At 45.7% G+C, this 16,654-nt stretch overlaps 1 long non-coding RNA gene across 1 annotated transcript; it reads left to right on the top strand.

The window, feature by feature from the left end:
- The first annotated feature begins 2,731 nt into the window (after positions 1 to 2,731).
- Positions 2,732 to 14,239, top strand: LOC132831457 (uncharacterized). Its single transcript, XR_009646498.1, has 3 exons — positions 2,732 to 2,997; positions 9,622 to 9,719; positions 13,987 to 14,239. It is a non-coding gene; the product is annotated as an uncharacterized LOC132831457 (long non-coding RNA).
- Positions 14,240 to 16,654: the final 2,415 nt, after the last annotated feature.

Raw genomic sequence — 16,654 nt, forward strand, 5'->3', positions numbered from 1 at the left:
AACTGGTAATGACAATTTGCTAATGTTGAGGCTATGCCATTAAGTAAACAACCATGGTCTTGGGTTAAAATGTGGCACTCAAGGCCTGTAAAGACGTCACCAATTGCATGTTCTTTGATTTCCCATTGTACTGGACACTTCAAAATTTATGCTTTTATTTTTCTCCAGGTTAGTGTGTGTCATGAGCAAAGTCATTATGGAGATATAAAACTTTTTTAATTCCAATGTGTGTGCTTTGAAAAAGGTCAGTGGATGTAAATTCAGTGAGCAACTGGCAGAATCATGCATGGAGCCATGGAAAGTCTCTCCTCTGCAGAAAGAAGTAAACCTTAATCTCAAATCCTAACGGAAAGAGCTAGCCAGTAGCTGCATACCCAACCCCCCTCAGCGGTAAGCATCTCCTGCAGATACACATGTGTTTCAACCAAGGGACACACAGAAGCAAAGGTTAAAAACTGACTGCAACCCCTGCTCCATGTGCTATTCTACGGTGAAGACTACAGCTTGAGAACAGCCACTAAACACCCCAACACTTCAGGTAATGAAGAGAAGTCTCTCTCTTGCTGAGTACTGACTGCTAGTCACTATCAAAAGGAATGCAGAAAATGGAATTTCAATCCACCTGTAAAGTCAAGAACCTCAAACTGACTGCTCTCCCCCAATGTCAATGTTACAGGGGCCATCGAATATAACTGCCTCAACATTCTACTATTTTTTTTACGATTCCTTCAGCGTCAGAGGGTTAAAAACTTGGCAATAACAGCATTACATAATAACAGTACCTACATCATAAGGACTATAGCAGTTCAAGACGACATGGTGGCTCAGAGGTTAGCACTGCTGCCTCACAACGCCAGGGTCCCAGGTTCAATTCCCACCTCAGGTGACTGTTTGTGTGGAGTTTACATGTTCTCCCCGTATCTGTGCAGGTTTCCTCTCACAGTCCAAAGATTTGCAGGTTAAGGTGGGTTGGCTATGGGAAAATTGCCCATAGTGTCCAGGATGTGCAGGTTAGGTGGGTTTGCCATGGTGAATACAGGATAGGATTTCAATGGGACACTAGGTGAAAGTGAGGACTGCAGATGCTGGAGATTACAGTCAAGAGTGTGATGCTGAAAAAGCATAGCAGGTCAGGTAGTATTTGAGGAGCAGGAGAATTGACGTTTTGGACAAAAGCCCTTCATTAGGAAATTTTCCTGCTCCTTGGATGCTGCCTGACCTGCTGTGCTTTTCCAGCATCACACTCTTGACTCTCAGTGGAATGCAGTTCAGCAGGACAGTATGGACTTGATAGGCTGAGTGGCCTGTTTCCACACTGTAGGGATTTTATGATTCTAAGGCACCTCACCGACCTTAATATTAAGGGGCAATCTGACGTAGGCAATAAACATTGGCCGCTTGTAACACCCACCATGGATGATGGTACCATTGGGCTCAAATATCCAGAGGCCTGGGCGATTGTCCTGGGGGCAAATGTTTAAGTCCCACCATCAATTTAATTGCAATTACCAGATGCAAGCAAATGATTTGGAAGATAACATTAGTCTCAATGGTGGTCACCATGTCAACTGCCACCAGATGTTGAGAAAAGCCATCAGATTCACTCATTTCCTTCAGAGTAGGAAATCTGCCATCCTTACCCAGTCTGGCCTACATGTGACTCCAGCTGGCCTCAAACGGCCCTCGCAATGCCCCCTCCATGCACGGGCAATTAGAGATGGGTAACATCCAGTGGCCACTTGTCAGTGGCTCCTACATCTCAGTAAAAATAGTGTGAGGAGATTTGTGAGAGATAGCAGGCATTTGGGCCAAATGGCCTGTCTCTGTGAGGTCGAGCTGGGTAGTTGTGTTTCATTGCCTTCCAGGTGTGGAAAGGTTCAGGGGGTTTTCCAAAGATCTCAATCCACAGATTCCCTCTTGAAATCTGTGTAGGGGTCCAGTGTGGGGACAGGGGGTTGGAGTGGGGGCTGTTTTCCTTTCCCCTGAACTCTCCCGATCTAACAGGCCACGCTCCCTTTGTCACGAGCTGTATGTGGGGTCAACTGTTCCATGGCCAGGGTATTGGAGATTGAACAGTTCACCTCCTGCAGTCTGAGCCAGTGTGTAGGAGGGGAAAGGCCAGGGAGAAAGCTTTGTATTTTTATTATCACACAATCATTCTGACCATATCCCTCCCTTCCCCACCCCTCCCCATCCCCACCCAACTCAGAACGGCCCAAAAGCTATACAGCCATTCTTTGTAACTTAGGAAACACTGCAGCCAATGCACACAGCAAGATCCCACTGAAAGACATCTCAAAACAAAACAGATTTTATTTTTAATGACATGAGATAAATGTTGGCCAGGGCACTTCCCCCACTCAAACCCAGGTGGCCACTCAGTCCATCCCCGAGGGCAGCCACTGGAGGATAGTGCCTCTGACAGTGCAGCACTCCCTCACAGTGTCAGCCTGAATTCCAGGCTTTGGGAGGGTGGGGTAGGGGGCACAAGATTTCAACCGACATCCCTCTGACTGGGACGAGCTGTCAATGAAACGGAAAGCTCTGCGGGAGGCAATCCACTTCAAACTTCAAAACCTCTCGGTGCTCAGATGGTTAAGTCGGGCCACATGCTGCGAGCAATCCGATTGGGCACGACTCCGAGCTAAAGCAGGCTGCGCTTCATCATCTCTGTCATCTTATCTCCCCTACCCTACAGGCTGACCTCGCCCTCACAGGCGTCATTTGACAAAAAAAAATAATTTTCCACACTTTGGCTTCAGGGGATAGTGGAGTGGGGGCTGTGGGAGCACGTGGGAGCGAGAGCGGTAGACAGAGAGAGAGAGAGAGAGAGAGAGACCCAGAGAAACAGAGAGAGCGAGAATCAGCTATTTAGAGGAGCCTTGCCATGTCAGAAAGCAAGGGTGAGGAGAACATGCTCATTACGGAAAAGGAGACAGACACAGCTGGGTTGTCCAAGGCCCCGTGCTTGGAGCTGCGAACGGCCATGGAGAAATGGTGAGCTTGACAAGGGGCTTTGAGACAAATTCCTGTCTGATTGTAATTTTATGGGCGGCGTGAAGAACTTCACGGTAAAATGTGGTGTTTTGCTTCAAATTACAGAGAGCATTGCTGAATCACTTTGCAGGGCATCTGCGTGGGGAACCCAGCAGCTCGTACACATCGCCGGTTAACCATTTCTGTGGAACTCCGGCTGTCCCGTCTCGTTCTCCCAATTAGAGTGACTGTACAATTAGTGTTGTTTCCTCCACCTCACCCAGTGCAGGAGGAGGGAGTCTTGACGCACGCCCTTTGATTATTGTCCATGACAATTACCGGCAACACAGAGGCAGTCAGCATCAGTCTGTGTCAGTTATTGTTATCTATGACAGTCAGTGTCAGCCATGACAGTGTCGGCCTGACAGTTAGTGTTGTCCATGACACCCTTCCTCAGAAAGGGAGGTCAAAACCACACCCAGAACTATATCAAAATAAATTGGTTCTTTACCACTCAAGAAAAGTTCAGGCAAGGGGCCGCTTTCAGCCCTTCTATCTGATACTTCCATAGATGCTTGAGTGTACCTCAATCCCACTGCCTTCCTCCTCATTTAGCTGAGGGACTAATCTCTGTCACATATTGTAATATTATTCCACATATGAATAAAGTTATTGCCTCCCTTACAGTAGCTCTGTACTGTTCTGAAGAAGGGTCACTGGACCCGAAATGTTAACTCTGCTTTCTCTCTTAGTCCATGCAAGTTAGTGTCGGCCATGACATTCGGTATCATTCATGACAGTTAGTGTTGTCCAAGGCAGTCGGTGTCGGCCATGACAGTGTCAGCCATGACAGTTAGTGTCAGCCATGACAGTCAGTGTCGGCCATGACAGTGTCAGCCATGACAGTGTCAGCCATGGCAGTTAGTGTTGGCCATGACAGTCAGTGTCGGCCATGACAGTGTCAGCCATGACAGTGTCAGCCATGGCAGTTAGTGTCAGCCATGACAGTCAGTGTCGGCCATGACAGTGTCAGCCATGACAGTGTCAGCCATGGCAGTTAGTGTTGGCCATGACAGTCAGTGTCAGCCATGACAGTGTCAGCCATGGCAGTTAGTGTTGGCCATGACAGTCAGTGTCAGCCATGACAGTGTCAGCCGTGGCAGTTAGTGTTGGCCATGACAGTCAGTATCGGCCATGACAGTTAGTGTTGGCCATGACAGTCAGTGTCAGCCATGACAGTGTCAGCCATGGCAGTTAGTGTTGGCCATGACAGTCAGTATCGGCCATGACAGTGTCAGCCATGGCAGTTAGTGTCAGCCATGACAGTCAGTGTCAGCCATGACAGTGTCATCCACAACAATCAGTACCATATCGGGGCTGGCCTTCCATTCTAACCTCGATTATAGAAATTCTGCCACTTTGAATATGCCTTTAAAAATGCTGAAAGGAGAGGACTGTGTATAAAGGAATGCAGAACACTTCCATGATATAGAGAAGGCAAAGGGCTGGAATAACTAGTAAGCATAAAACTATTCTAAAGAGACAATAAAACAAACCAAAGAACTGTGAATGCTGGAAATCAGAAACAACAATAAACATTGCTTGAAAAGCTCAGCTGGTCTGTGAAGAGAGAAAGCAGAGTTAACATTTCGGGTCCAGTGACCCTTCTTCAGAACAATACAGAGCTACTGTAAGGGAGGCAATAACTTTATTCATATGTGGAATAATATTACAATATGTGACAGAGATTAGTCCCTCAGCTAAATGAGGAGGAAGGCAGTGGGATTGAGGTACACTCAAGCATCTATGGAAGTATCAGATAGAAGGGCTGAAAGCGGCCCCTTGCCTGAACTTTTCTTGAGTGGTAAAGAACCAATTTATTTTGATATAGCTCTGGGTGTGGTTTTGATCTACCTTTCTGAGGAAGGGTGTTCTGACAACGGATGGAGAGCAACAACGGGTTTACCCAAAACAAAAAACAGAAATTGCTGGAAAATCTCTGCAGGTCTGGCAGCATGTGTGGAGAGAGAAACAGAGTTAATGTTTCAGGTGCAGTGAACCCTTAAAGAAGAGTCATCAGTCTCCAAACATCTTTCCTTTCACAGACGCTGCCAGACCTGCTGAGTTTCTCCAGCAATTACTGTGCTTGTTTCAGATTCCCAGCATCCACAGTTCTTTGTTTATTAAAGCTTTACCAGACTGGTACCTGGAGGGTATGGCAGGACTGACGTATGAAGGAAGACTGGACTGGGCAGGATTCTATTCCCAGGAGTTTAGGAAAATTAGGGTGTGGGGAGATCTCTTAGGAACCTATACAATTCTACAGGGCAAGGCAGGATAAATGCAAGAAGGCTGGTCTTGATTGTGGGGAAGTCCAGAACCAGGGGTCAATATGGGGTGAAAATGTGTTGCTGGAAAAGCGCAGCAAGGTCAGGCAGCATCCAAGTTGCAAGAGAATCGATGTTTTGGGCATGAGCCGGTGGGCCATTGAGACTGAGATGAGGAGAAATGTCTTCACCCTGAGAGTGGTGCCACAGAAAGTAGCTGAGGCTAAAATGTTGAATGTTTTCAAGAAAGGGTTAGATCTAGCTCTTACGGCTAAAGGGATCAAAGGGTACGGGAGAGAAAGCAGGAATGATCATCAGCCATGGTCATATTGAATGGCGGAACAGGCTCGATGGGCTGAATGGCCTACTCCTGCTCCTGTTTTCAATGTTTCTGTGAACCAACTGATTGCTTATAAAGGAGTCTGTCGGTTATTCGCTCTCTGGGGTGAGGCAGGGCCAATGTCATCCTGGGCCAGGAAGTAGATGCTTGGCAGCGAATTGCCTCATGAATCCCTTCAAAGGAGATAGCAGATGATGTTCTTTAACAGTTGTATCAATGGGCCGATTCAATTAGGACAATGTGAAGCTTTGGAAGGCAATAGCAGTTGGGTGACGTATGGAAGCTAGAGCAAACCCTTGTTCAAAGAGAGGTGAATCTTGCATCAACATTGGCCCTTTCAGACCCTCTGATATGCTAGATGTCCAGCCACATCTGAAGTATAATGCTCCCCTCTCCCCTGGAGCGAATGAGGCAGTCGACTGGAGCACAGCAAGATCCCACTCGAGGGCTGTGAGCCATTTCAAGAATGTGTTGGCATGGGAAAAAATATTGACTGGGGCAGGGCGGAGAAACAGAGGCAGGGATGTCTTCCCTTGCGAATGATGCCTTCCACAGCCGAATAGTCTGTGGGCCCTCGCCATCTGGAACTGGGTGAACTGCCAACGTGGAGTTTTGAGTGTGGCAATTTCGAGGGGTGGAAAGAGTAAAACCCGGAGAGGGTGCAGTGAATGACCAGGGAAAGCCAACCTGTTTGTCACTGATTCTGTTGCGTGCAGTTCCTGGTATTATTTTAGTGTCAAATTCAGTGCCCTAATTCAAGCTGAAGGTGACTTTGTCTGTTTATCAGGCAAGGCCAGCCCCAGGGCAAGGGCTGAGGAACTGTGTCACAGGGATGGATAATTTGAACTGTCAGATTCCAGGCTGACTCAGCGCCTGTGTAACTATTGGAACTAGGGAGGTATTTCTGAGCTTTTTCCAGCTGGAAGCCATTGTATCTCCATTGTGCTTGTGTAATGAAGTTTGATCGTCCATCGGTGCTGGATCCACCCTGATAAATTGTACAAATTCCAGCCATTCGAGATTACAGAAAGCTTCTTTAAATTTGCACAGTCTGGGAACAGTGTGGAATCTAATTTTTTTTTAGATTAGATTAGATTACTTACAGTGTGGAAACAGGCCCTTCGGCCCAACAAGTCCACACCGACCCGCCGAAGCGCAACCCACCCATACCCCTACATATACCCCTTACCTAACACTACGGGCAATTTAGCATGGCCAATTCACCTGACCTGCACATCTTTGGACTGTGGGAGGAAACCGGAGCACCCGGAGGAAACCCACGCAGACACGGGGAGAACGTGCAAACTCCACACAGTCAGTCGCCTGAGGCGGGAATTGAACCCAGATCCCTGGCGCTGTGAGGCAGCAGTGCTAACCACTGGTTATTAACTTGAGTGGTATTATTGCTGAAGAATTGTACGCTCTCTCTGGTTGAAATGCTCCATGTAGCAAGATTTACGCGCGGTGCTTCATTGTTGCCATACCTCAGATCCCTCCTTAACCAGCCAAATCCGTTTGCAATGCCTCACACATACACTCACATATGGTCACATGGACTATACATGTATGCATTCATTTAACAGACATCTCTCACTAGAGTAAAAGACACACTTGAGTAAAAACTAAACACTACTGGATGCTGGAAATCTGAAACAAACACAGACTGATGGAGAAACTCAGCAGGTCTGTGGAGACAGAAACAGAGTTAACGTTTCCAGTCTGAGATGACTTCTTCAGAAGAAACACTGACTCACTCGGCTTCAAATCATTTTAGTATTATTCAAAAGACAAACATAAGAGGAGAGGGCCATTCAGCTAAAATAAAATTAAAGTACTGAGGATGCTGGAGAGCTGGAATTAAAACACGGGGAGTTCTGAAGGAGTCATCTCAGTCTCACCCTGTTAACTGTATTGCTCTGCCCACAGATTCTGCCAGACCAGTTGAGTTTCTGCAGCACTCTGTTTCTATTTTGGAAACCACTTTGTCTCTTGAATCTGTTCCATTATTTAACAAGAATGTGGCTGATTGGTATCTCAGTGCCAACATTCCTTTGTTCTGTATTCAGGACAAAGCAGCCAGCTTGACTCGCACCACGTCCACAAACAACAGCGCCAGGGACCTGGGTTCAATTCCTGCCTTGGGCAACTGTCTATGTGGAGTTTGCATGTTCTCCCCGTGTCTGCGTGGGTTTCCTCCGGGTGCTCCGGTTTCTTCCCACAGTCCAAAGATGTGCAGGTTAGGTGAATTGGCCATGCTAAATTGCCTGTAGTGTTAGGTGCATTAGTCAGGGTAGGTTGCTCTTTGGTGGATTAGTGTGGAATTGCTGGGACGAAGGGCCTGTTTCCACACTGTAAGTAATCTAAGCTAATCTAATCTAATCTAATCCACTCCCTCCACCACCGACACTCAGTAGCAGTAGTATGTTCTATCTACAAGATGCACTGCAGAATTTCTTGAAGGCTCCTCAGGCAGCACATTCTAAATCCACGGCCACTTCCATCTAGAAGGACAAGGGCAGCAGATAGATGGGAACGTCATCCAGTGCAAGTTCCCCTCCAGCCACTCACCATCCTGACTTGAAAATATTTTGACTGTTCCTTCAGTGTCACTAGATCAAAATCCTGGAACTCTCTCCCCAAGGCATTGTGGGTCAACCTACAACACGTGGATGCCAGCAATTTAAGAAGGCACGGTAGCTCAATGGTTAACACCGCTGCCTCACAGCACCAGGGACCTGGGTTTGATTCCACCCTCGGATGACTGTCTGTGTGGGTTTCCTCTGGGATTTCTGGTTTCCTCCCACAGTCCAAAGATATGCAGGTTAGATGGATTGAGCAGGCTGAATTGCCCCTGGTGTCCAGCGATGTACAGGCTAGGTGGATTAGCCCTGGGAAATGCAGGGTGGGACGGGGGGGGGGGGGGGAGGAGGTTGCTCTTCAGAGGGTCAGCATGGGCTGAATGGCCTGCTTCTATGAAGCCAGACCACCACTACCTTCTCAATGGCAACTACAGATGGGCTTGACCTCCTCAGACAAAGTATCTTCAAACAGCCTCTTGGACAGGAAACCACCAGCACGTGACTGTCTCCTGTTCAGAGATGTCACTGCATAAATCTGGAGTAGATGGCACCTGTACCCAGGCCTCCCGCCTCAGAGGTGGGGACACTTTCACTGGATCTTGGTACACAACTTCTATTAATTACAAAAATGCTCACTGCATTACTTATTGTAATGCATAAAGCCCTGAGGGGACTTGAAAGGGTGGATTTTGAAAGGGTGCTGTCCCTCATGGGAGAGACAGGCACTAGGGGACACAGTTTAAATTTAAGGGGCTTCTTATCTAAGGAGAGATGAGACTTTTTTTCTCAAGAATGTTAAGGGAACTCTATTATCCAGTGTTGGAGGCAGTAATTGAACATTTTCAAGGCAAAGTTAAATTGACTTTTGATGAATGGGGAGGGTCAAAGGTCATTGGAGTAGGCAGGAATGTCGAGTTGAGACCACAATCAAAGCCATGATTGAACTGAATGATGGGATAGGTTCAAGGGGCTGAGTGACATCTTCCTTCTCCTAATTCCTATGTTCTCTAAATTACCATACTCTCAGTTCCATCCCCTTGGTGCCATATTTCTGAAAATAAAATAAATCATTTTTGGCCTTTTTGTAAATCTTGTTCCCATTCCAACAACTGGAGGCAGGGTATATAAGAAAGACCTTTAGAATCATTGATTGGTTACAGCACAGAAGCTGGCTATTTGGCCTTTTGTGTGTGTGTGTGTGTGTGTGTAGCTGCCCACTATACAACTCACTGGTTCCCATTCCCTAGCCCTTTCCTCATAGCCCGGCAGCTTCTTTTCTCTTCAGATTATTATCCAAGTTTCAGGTTAAGGTTTGGGACTGTGCCAGAGTTTGAGCCTCAGGTGCATTTTCCAAACAGTGGTGAAGATGCTTTTAACTTTGTTTTTTCGTGGTTTACAGCATTGCAGATAAAGGTGAAGAGAAATGTAAAGAAGCAACTCAGGCCTACAAAAGCTGCATGAAAGCCTTAGGACTTAAAGTTTAACAATAGCTGACTGGTGAGTATCTAGTGATTGGCTTTGGCTGAGTTTTGGTGGCCATTAATAGGATTTGCACATTGATACTTAACCTGCTTAGCTGCTCCTTCCTTGGTCACTAAGACATGGAGCTGGATACCAACCCAGAACTTCAGACTCAAAGGTACGGTGTTGCAGGACCTCTTTCTCCTATCCCTCCCTCTTACTTAACCCAAGTTTCCAAGCTCCCTATCCAAGAGGGAACATTTTTACACTGGTGTGTAGGAGGTTGAGGGCTGACTTTATTCAGGTTTATAAAATCATGAGGGGCATAACTAGAGGATTTTCCCTAGGGTGGGAGACTTCTAAACTCAGCGGGTTTATTTTTAGGGTGACAGGAGTAACTTTTAAAAAGGACATGAGGGGCAACATTTGAACACAGAGTGGGTCATGTGTGGAATGAACTCCCTGAGGAAGTGGTGGATGCAGGTACACTTACAATGTTTAAAAGATATTTGGATGAGTATGTGAATAAGAAGTGTTTGGAGAGATATGGGCCAAGCGCAGAAAGGAGGGACTAGTTTAGGTTGGAGCAAAAGGTCTGTTTCTGTAATATATGACTCAATGAGGAGAGTACCCTCCTCCTTGATCCTACTCCTGTCCTGCCCCCCCCCAAATTTCCACAGCCAAAAACTCCTACCTATCTGGTGACATTGTAGAACAGCACAGCTCAGAGGGAAGCCATTTGAGCCATCCTCACCCTACCAGTATTTTTTCAAACAGCTAGCCTATTGTTCTTGCCAGAATGCCCTTTTATCCACACTGCCGTGTACTTTTGCTTCCCCTTTTGGGTATATACATGATTCCTTTGTGAAAGTTACTGATAAATCTGCGTCCATTATCAGAAACGTTTGAGTAGGTCGACCAAGTAAGGACAGCAGTTTCCTTCCCTCAAGGGCATTAGTGAAACAGATGGGCTTTTCCAACATGGATTCATGGTCATCATTAGACTCTTAATTCCAGATTTTTATTAAATTCAAATCCCACATTCTGCCATGGCAGGATTCGAACTTGGGTACCCACGTGAGCTGAGTTTCTGGATTAACTATCTAATGATAATACCACTCGGCTGTTGGTACTGTGGGTACTTGCATCTCTCTGAGGTGTCCAATTCCTCACTGGACTTCTTCCAAGGGTCCTCAGTCCATTTTCCCATTTCTGCCCACTCACTGACAAACCTTCTGCTTGGCAATTAAACCAGAGCAGAACTGTCACACTGAGCATCTCATTCTGATTTGATTTCATTGTGTAATCAACCATGAGGTACACAATTTATGATGGATCCATCCAATCCCAACCTTGAACCTTTCAGTGGAGTGACACTAGGTCTGACTTATAACATGAAGCAGTTCCAATTCCAAGGTCCACAATCTTCACCCTTGACCTTATGTGACAGAAAGACTTGCATTTATATAAAGCTATGCTGAATCTTAAAACTTCCAAAACAGTCAACAATTACTTCTTGCAACAAACAAGTTATGCACAGTACATAAATATAAATGCCCAGAAATAACTAACTAATTAGACTAGGGTGGTGGCACTATGGTGGCGATAATTAATGCGCTCTTTCTAGACTCTATTTCTCCTTCAATTGTAGCCAGGACATGATATTTTACATCCAACCAAAACTCAATTTTGGAGATTACTTGTGCAGTGTTTGTTCAATTTGTCCCCTTGAGTGCTCCACATTCAGTGCTGCGACAGACTTAAGCTGAGATCAATCCACACTCACAGGCCAGGCAGTGAGCAATGGATCACCACTGATTCAACATTCATCTGATATCACTCTCCAGCATGCCTTGAGTTCATCAACAGACACATGTTCTTTATTGGCAACTTCCAAAATATTCATGTGCAAGTGAACTAATTTATTTTTCAGGAGGATGATTTTATAATTTGCACCAATACTGTTAGCTCCTCAGCCCAACCCAATACTGCTCACCGACTCCCCTTCCTGTTATATGCCACGAAGAAGGGAATGGGACAGAGTGGGCAAGACGCCACATTCTGCCACTTTCAGCTTCCCTCTAAAAGCCTCCTATTTCTTCAACCGCAATTTCTGGTCCCTCCATCCAATCCCTTCATCTCATAATTTATGCCAAATCTGTGAAGAAGCTTGGGATTGTTTATCAAATGTAAATGTAATAAAACATGTATTAGAACTTTTGATATCACTGTCTTGCTTTGAGAGATGTAACACGAGTCTAAGTTAAGGCGAATATTTCTTTGCCTCCAATACCAACTCAAAACTTCAGTCACTGTTGCTTTTCAGAGAAGATTACAGAGATGTACAGCATGAAAACAGACCCTTCAGTTCAACTCATTCATGCCAACCAAATATCCTAAATTAATCTCATCGCATTTGCCAGCATTGGGCCTAAATCCCCTAAACCCTTCATATACATATACCCATCCAAATGCCTTTTAAATGTTGTAATTGTTCCAGCCTCCACCACTTCCTCTGGCAGTTCATTCCATACACACACCACCTAAAGCTGTCCTTTAGGTCTTTTTTAAATCTTTCCCCTCTCACCTCAAACCTATGCCCTCTAGGTTTTGAACTCCCACACCTTGGAGAAAAAAGACCTTGTCTATTCACTCTATCCATGCCCTCATGATTCTATAAGGTCACTCGTCAATCTCTGAAGCTCTCAGGAAAACTAGCCCCAGCCTATTCAGCCTCTCCCTACAGCTCAAACTCTCCAATCCCGACAATATCCCCCAAAATCTTTTCTGAAACCTTTTCAGTTTATCAACATCTTTCCTATAGCAGGGAGACCAGAATTGAACGTAGTATTCAAAAATAATTTTTTAAAATGAAAAACAATTGAATCTTCACAATTCCAATTTCCACTTTAATCTTCATAATTTCTTCTTCAATTTCCATTTCTATGCATAAGTTGAGATGCGTTAGCACACTAATCTCCACCAGTGGGCCGTAAGACACAACTATCTCCTGCTCTGAACCACACAGCTCTCCCTTCTGACCAATTTATGCCAACACTCATGGAATTTGTAAAACCAGCCAAGATAAAGTATGATGCAATGGGCTCTTAAAATTAAATTGGACAGTTACTACACCGTGGGTGGCACAGCGGTTAGCATTGCTGTCTCCCAGCGCCTGAGACCTGGGTTCAATTCCTGACTCAGGTGACTGACTGTGTGGAGTTTGCACATTCTCCCCGTGTCTGTGTGGGTTTCCTCCCACAGTCCAAAGATGTGCGGATCAGGTGAATTGGCCATGCTAAATTGCCCGTAGTGTTAGGTAAGGGGTAAATGTAGGGGTATGGGTGGGTTGCGCTTCAGTGGGTCGGTGTGGACTTGTTGGGCCGAAGGGCCTGTTTCCACACTAATCAAGTCGGTGCCAGCTCTCTGTTGGAACAATTTAGTTAGTTTCACTCATCCCCTTCCCTTACTAATCTCTTTGGTTCTGTTCACATGCTCTGGTTAAATTTGCCCCAAATACACACTCAGGCAGTGAATTCTAAGTCCTGAGGAATGTTACTACTGCCCTCTAGTGGTACAGTGGTGCCATTCCTACCCAAATATCACAGGGGCCAGGTTCGAGCCCCACCTACTCCAGCGGTATGTAATAATATCTCTGAACAGATTGATTAGAAAAACAGGTTAAATAGAACAAAAGAAAATCTTTGCATTGTACTTTTGTCAATCACTTGACATGTATCCTCTGCTTCTTGATCCCACCATCAGTGGGAACTATTCCTCTGTCTACACCCTTCATGGTTCTGTCCATTTCTATCCTATCTCCACTCAACCCTCTCTTCCCAATGCAAAACAACCCTACTCCTCGGATTTCTAGATGTGACTGAGGTGATTCATCCCTAGAATTGACATGTGTAAAGCCCTCACAATTACATGAGAACTAACAGCAGGAGTAGACCACGTTTCCTCTTTGGCCCGCCTGTAACTCAGAGCCCTGGATTAGCAGGTTTCATCATGAAAGGTGGATCACCCTTCAGGCCCCCTCTACATCAGCACTCTATATAGGGGGAAGTACCAGACAATGTAGGAGGAAATGGTGAAATAAGTAAAATCAGAATAACAGAAAAAAAACGTCAATTTTCTCCCTCTGCAAAGCGACTCAGATATCACAGCAGCCCCCAGCATAGCGAGTGCCTGCAGCTGGACAAGTGCTAAACATGTGCACAAGAGTAGTTGACCCTTCTCCTCCAATGTGGGGGCTTCCCTACACATCAGCTTCATGGATCTCCTGCTCCTTGTCTTTCAGCTCCTCCCCAACATGGACATCTTGGCCGACCATCATCACTTGAAGATTCAGCCAATGTGCAACAGAGATCCACTGAAGGTGCTGACCAACCGAATCCTTTATAGAACCTCTGATGAAGTCTCAGCCAATCAGTATTGGCTCTAGCCCAGGATCAAACTATCAGCCAATACACTCTTGTTTTGTTGTGAACTAACGTTGCTTGGGTAAATATTTTTTAAAATTATAAAAGTATTAAAACACTGCAGCAATTCAATGGCCATTTAATTCTGGGATGTATACTGTTGTGTCATGCAGTTCTCAAGAGACTGAATTCTTATTTTTAGGAGCGAGATAAATGTAGGGGAAGCTGAACCACTTTGTCCATAGACTGACCCCCTACTCTCAGTCCACCGCCAGTTCAGCTCAGAGACGAAATTACAGGAGGTAGCCATTCAGCCTGAATATCTGTACTAGCCCTCTGCGATCATTTCAACCTTTCTCCATGGATTTGCGATTTCTTTCTTTTTCCTGGTGCCTGTCCAATCCTGTTTCATAAACCGCAATTGAATTCACTGCACGCTCAAGCAATACATTCCTGATGATTTGCTGTGCTGTACTTTTGTGGGAAATGGCTGTTGCTGGTAAGGCATTTGTTGCCCATCCCCAACTGCTCGGGTGATTATTGCGAAGAGGTTTTCCTCTTGCTACCTTTCATTCTTTAGCCAACCGCCCTTGACCTGTGTCCTCAGCCTCTTTCACCAATGGCAACGTTTTATTCGGCTTGACCCTTTGTGATTTTGAACACTTCATAGAATTCCTGCAGGGCATTCAGCCCATCAAGTCCACACTGACCCTCCAAAAAGCATCCCACCCAGACCCACCTCCCTATCCTATTCCTGTAAACCCTACATTTCCATTTGCTAATCCACCTAGCCTGCATATCCCTATGGGTATGGGTACTGTGGGTAATTTAGCATGGCCAATCCACCTAATCATACATCTTTGGACTGTGGGAGGAAACCGGAGCACACGAATATAAGGAGAACATGCAAACTCCACATACGACAGAAGGTGCAATCAAACCTGGGTCCCTAGCACCATGAGGCAGCAATGCTAACCATTGAGCCACCCTATTCTATCAAATCACCTCTCAGTCTTCTCTTGAGGAGAACATCCCAGTTCTCTCAATCTATTTGATTTGGATGCAAGTATAAGAGGTACAGTTGCTGAAAATGTGTTGCTGGAAAAGCGCAGCAGGTCAGGCAGCATCCAAGGAACAGGAGATTCAACGTTTCGGGCATAAGCCCTTCTTCAGTTTCTTGAAGAAGGGCTTATGCCCGAAACGTCAAATCTCCTGTTCCTTGGATGCTGCCTGACCTGCTGCGCTTTTCCAGCAACACATTTTCAGCTCTGATCTCCAGCATCTGCAGACCTCACTTTCTCCTCCTAAGAGGTACAGTTGGTAAGTTTGCAGATGATACCAAAATTGGAGGTGTAGTGCACAGCGAAGAGGATTACCTCTGATTACAACAGGATCTTAACCAGATGGGCCAATGGCCTGAGAAGTAGCAGATGGAGTTAAATTCAAATAAACGCAAGGTACTGCATTTTGGGAAAGCAAATCTTAGCAGGATTTATACACTTAATGGTAATGTCCGAGGGAGTGTTGCTGAACAAGTAGATCTTGAAGTGCAGGTTCATAGCTCCTTGAAAGTGGAGTTGCAGGTAGATAGGATAGTGAAGGCAGCATTCCTTTATCAGTCAGTGTATTGAGTACAGGTGTTGGGAGGTCATGTTGCGGCTGTACAGGACATCGGTGAGGCCACTGTTGGAATACTGCGTGCAATTCTGGTCTCCTTCCTATCGGAAAGATGTTGTGAAACTTGAAAGGGTTCAGAAAAAATTTACAAGGATGTTGCCAGGGTTGGAAAATTTGAGCTAAAGGGAGAGGCTGAACAGGCTGCGGCTGTTTTCCCTGGAGCGTCAGAGTCTGAAGGGTGACCTTATAGAGATTTACAAAATTATGAGGGGCATGGATAGGATAAATAGGCAAAATCCTTTCCCTGGGGTTGGGGAGTCCATAATGAGAGGGCATAGGTTTAGGGTGAGTGGGGAAAGATATAAAAGAGACCTAAGGGGCAACTTTTTCACACAGAGGATGGTACATGTATGCAACGAGCTGCCGGAGGAAGTGGTGGAGGCTGGTACAATTGCAACATTTAAGAGGCATTTGGATGGGTATATGAATAGGAAGGGTTTGGAGGGATATGGGCCGGGTGCTGGCAGGTGGGACTAGATTGGGTTGGGATATCTGGTCAGCATGGACGGGTTGGACCGAAGGGTCTGTTTCCATGCTGTACATCTCTATGACTATGTGAAGTTCCTCATCCCTACAACTACTGTCAGAAGGCTTTACAATATCTTGCATCCTACTCCGTTCCTTAAGTGTTCACTTGCTTATTCAACAGCAGATCCCCAGAATCGAGGCAGAATATTCCAGAAAGCCCAACTTCTCATCACATGACTAACTTCACAACTAATCACTGAAACTTAATCCTGAGGGTCTGGGAGGACCATAAATTATCGCAGGCGGATGGGAAGAGTACCACACCAAGTGTTTGCATTGCTGCTTCATTGTGATGATGGTGATTAATGTACTCTTCTTCCAAAGTGTCAAGGGATCTTCTTG

The sequence above is a fragment of the Hemiscyllium ocellatum genome, chromosome 33 (genome assembly GCF_020745735.1).
Source record: "Hemiscyllium ocellatum isolate sHemOce1 chromosome 33, sHemOce1.pat.X.cur, whole genome shotgun sequence".
Classification (NCBI taxonomy): Eukaryota; Metazoa; Chordata; class Chondrichthyes; order Orectolobiformes; family Hemiscylliidae; genus Hemiscyllium; species Hemiscyllium ocellatum.